Source organism: Oncorhynchus tshawytscha, linkage group LG30 (genome assembly GCF_018296145.1).
Source record: "Oncorhynchus tshawytscha isolate Ot180627B linkage group LG30, Otsh_v2.0, whole genome shotgun sequence".
Taxonomy (NCBI): domain Eukaryota; kingdom Metazoa; phylum Chordata; class Actinopteri; order Salmoniformes; family Salmonidae; genus Oncorhynchus; species Oncorhynchus tshawytscha.
The window spans coordinates 10,500,363-10,504,339 of NC_056458.1; the positions used below are offsets into that span (position 1 = coordinate 10,500,363).

The 3,977-nt window shown below is 39.6% G+C and overlaps 1 long non-coding RNA gene across 1 annotated transcript; it reads right to left on the bottom strand.

The window, feature by feature from the left end:
• Nucleotides 1-529: 529 nt before the first annotated feature.
• On the bottom strand, nucleotides 530-2,833 carry LOC112231381. The gene is made up of 2 exons (XR_002950438.2): nucleotides 2,023-2,833; nucleotides 530-1,790 (listed from the first exon to the last, which is right to left on the bottom strand). It is a non-coding gene; the product is annotated as an uncharacterized LOC112231381 (long non-coding RNA).
• Nucleotides 2,834-3,977: the final 1,144 nt, after the last annotated feature.

Below are 3,977 nucleotides of genomic sequence, written 5' to 3' on the forward strand. Positions count from 1 at the left end.
AAATTAGGATTAAGTGCCTTGATCAAGGGCACATCAAAATGTTTTTTCATGTTGTCGGCTTTGGTATTCAAACTAGCGACCTTCGGTTACTGGCCTAACGTTCTAACCACTAGTTTACCTGCTGCTATAACAGCTGCAAATCTATGTATGCAACCAATAAACTTTGATTTGAAATAACCTCAAATAAGAGGTGACATTCTGTACTGTCGCCTCATTTGAAACATTTGATCTCAAAACCAAAATGCTGGAATATGGAGCCAAGTTAAATGTTTTAGCTCCACTGTCCAAATAAATATGTAGGGGGAGGGTACATCCACAAAGTTCTCTCAGATCCACATTTTGCCAAAATAACACTTCTCCTCAAACCAAAAATGTCCTCATTGTCTTCAACAGGGATCCCGTGACTTAGGTTAATTTTCAAAGACTACCCAAAAATAGGTTCATTTCCAAAGACTACCCAAACAGGTTTTATTCCAAATGAATTACAAGTCTGTGCTAGTTGAGTGAGACAAAAGTTCTGGACAGAGCACTGTGTTCCTTCGACTTTATCTCCATCTGGTGGTACTATCACTGTACAACAGCATATCACATTCCAAGAAGTATAATCAAGGTTTTACAATAACACATGCCACTTATCAGACTCTTTCATGCAAAGAGTAAAAAACAACAAACACTCACTTTAGTATCAGTCCAAGCATATAATTTATTTTTGTTTTAATGAGAATTGAATTACTGTAACTGGAGTTGAAGTAGGCCTAACCCTTTTAGTGATATAACTGTATACCTTTACAGCCAAACTGACCAATGGTTCCATATCAAAACAATGTATTCCTCACAGCTCGGTCAGTCATGCACCAAATACCAAATTTCTCCTCCATGTTGCGATCTACTTCATCGTTCTGATTCGTAACTGGGTTTTACATGAACCACCAAAATGAATGATACTCCATACTCCAAGAGCAGAGGTTGGCAACTTGTCTGAATGTCATATGATTTTTTTTTTATAGACCAGATTAGATTATTATGGTGATTGGTGAAGGACATTGGATAAGAAGCTAATTCAAAAAAAAAGAAGTTGTCTTTACACCTCTATTCAGGGATACATAGAAGTTCACTAGTTCACAGTGAGAACTCCTTTGTCTAGTAACTCAATGGTAAAAATGAAATACATTACAACATAGGCAGGGTATAGGCTTACTAAGTTTCTAATTAGGACGTGCATGACAAATGAAAGTGTATCAGTGTATCTATCTATCATGTTTTAGAACAGATTTTACAGACACTTCACTTGCACCAAAACGAGACAGTTTTGTCGACCATCAAAGGCTAAAATAAAGTGTTTTTGTCAAAATAATATGTGAAACAATGAAAAAGCATAGGTCAACTCATTTTTAAGGGCCAGGTCTTGATGGGTAGGGCCTTCTTGTGTGTGCTTATGTTTCAGACTGTCTGGCTCCAAATCTATCCAACTTGCTCCCTTCCCGTTCAAAACCAGAACCGCAGCAGAGATGCACCGTGTTCTCTCTATTTCATTGGGACACCCACCTTCCCTCTGGGAAGAGCTAAACTACTGGTGATGCGCATGCTGCTATTGTAAACTTTGCAATGGGCACCTGAACTGGGTATGGTCCAGAACAAGTGGTACTCGCCTCAGAATTTCACAAATGTGCACGATAGCTTCTTGAGGTCTGGACAGTCTGACAGTGTTTAGGCAACAGGAGAGATATTGATTGAAATGGGGAGGCCATTGTTGTTCATGACGTCATCCAAGTCCTCATCCTCTATCACCACTGTAAAAAAAAATATATATATATATATTAAAAGCAGGAGAAAAGACATACAAGGTTCGTCTGATTCTGTATAATCATACAATTAAAATAAGTACATATTCTGGTCAGACTAACTTAGTTATTTTATCGATAAACCTAGAATGAAACTATATTTTAGACCAACTATATTTTCAGTTTCTTTCGTCTCAATTCTCGTTCCTTATCTTTTGCTTGCTTTATCTGCCGCACTCACCTCTCTTCGAACGTCCTATTTGCCCTAGCTTCGGGGCCCGTTGGCCTCGTCTCCGCTGGGGGGAGTCAAAGCTCAGCACACCCCTGTTGAATCGACTCCCCAAACCAGGCACCTCACCAGACTCGAGTGGGATTACTGAGCTGGGCTGGAGTACGCCAGAGGGGGGTAGAAACTCGGGTATGCCCGCTATTCCGTACATTTCCAGTGGTTGAGGTGCGCTTTCACGGTTCTTTCGGTTTTTCTCTGTCTCTAGAATTCTCGACACCTCAGCAGCGTCCGAGCGCTGCTTCTCCTTGTCCCTGCTTCCACAACAGTACAGCATGCAGGATACCGGCAGATATTTTAGTGTCGATGAGATAAATGTCGTTGTTCTTGTCTGAAGACGTAGTTAAAATGGAGAATGTGGTACATAACACAACTCATAAAAATCAACTGAATACATATTCACACTTTGCCGACACAGTATCCCTGCTGATCCACAACACATTTCTGCCATAAATGTCAGACTATTAAATCACAACATTCTAGAGGCAAATCAAAACGAAAAATATCAGCTCGTGAAACTGTCACACTAAATGTGTTGACGTCTGCAGACCAAGACGCTTGCTCGACCATTGCGCAAAACTTATCCCAAATGCATTTCCCCATCAATATTGTTTCAGTATGATTCACTTTTCAGTTAATCTGGTAAAATATTGGTGTACATTATTTTAAATCTTTTCTATAACTAGTGGTCACTGAAGAGAGTCCTCTTCACATACCCCCCAATTGCGATGTGTTGTTGTGATTTTACAGTTGAACATATGCCCACTCCCAGTACGCACAGTTTCGACGTCTTAAAGGTGTAGACCGTCAATGATAAATGCGTTATTACAATCCGGGATTTCCCAAACCCGCACCTGATAGCGTCATGATGAACGAATTGAAGTTGCAGGAATTATGGCAACATGTAAAATAAAATAAAATAAAACATCGATGTATGAGTATGAGATTACTCACACACTCGTATTTATGGAATTCCATTACAAACAGGCAAATAATAAAGAGACTAAAGAGGTTGTGAATCTGATCATAGTCACAGCATTAAAAAAGTGCCTCCATTTAGCTGACTGGGTGGAGGTAGAAGAGACATTGTTCGGGCAGACACAGTCACAGAATAGGCCTGCATATTTCAGACATCTGGCCTTATTCATTTAGATGTGTTAAATCGGTCTTTCTGTTTGTATGAGTCATCAAACTTCTCTGATGAAGGTAATATCCTGCTTCGCATGGTGAGAGAATGTTGGAAAGACTTGGTGTAGTACATTGCAGGACTAGCTGTTTTATTGTTGTTGTTGCAACACACTAATGTCCAACATGTCTGTCCATTCACTCCCCTGCTGCAATTATAGCCCACGTGTGAAAGGACTTGTCAAAGTAGTAGGACAGTTCTATGTTTGATTATCACATCTCCATTATTAATGTCCTTCCTGGACATCCTCAGTTCCTGGAAATGTGAGGTCGATAAAAGGGGAAAATGCAATGAAGTGTTTTGGTGTTGTGACCCTAATATCTTCCTGAACATGTTGGGTGCACAAGAGTTAAAATGCTAATCAACATTGTTTAAGTCACTCTATTAAAATTATTATGAGGTAAGTTGATCAAATATTTGGTCATTTATAATCGGTTACCCTGGTACGCCCCTTTTCTAAAAACAATATACTTGTACCAGCAATTGGACATTGTTCTTAGGTCAGACTAGTTACCCAGCCTGGTTTCTTTTACTTTTACATCCTTTAGCAGTCACTATTATCCAGAGTGACCTATAAGAGCAATTAGGGTTAAGTGCCTAGTTGATCTGGGGATTTGAACCAGCAACCTTTCAATTACTGGTATAGCACTCTAAACCGCTAAGCTACCTGCTTAGCAGTTAAGAATAGATGCAACATAGTAAACATAAATCCGGGGCACCCAAA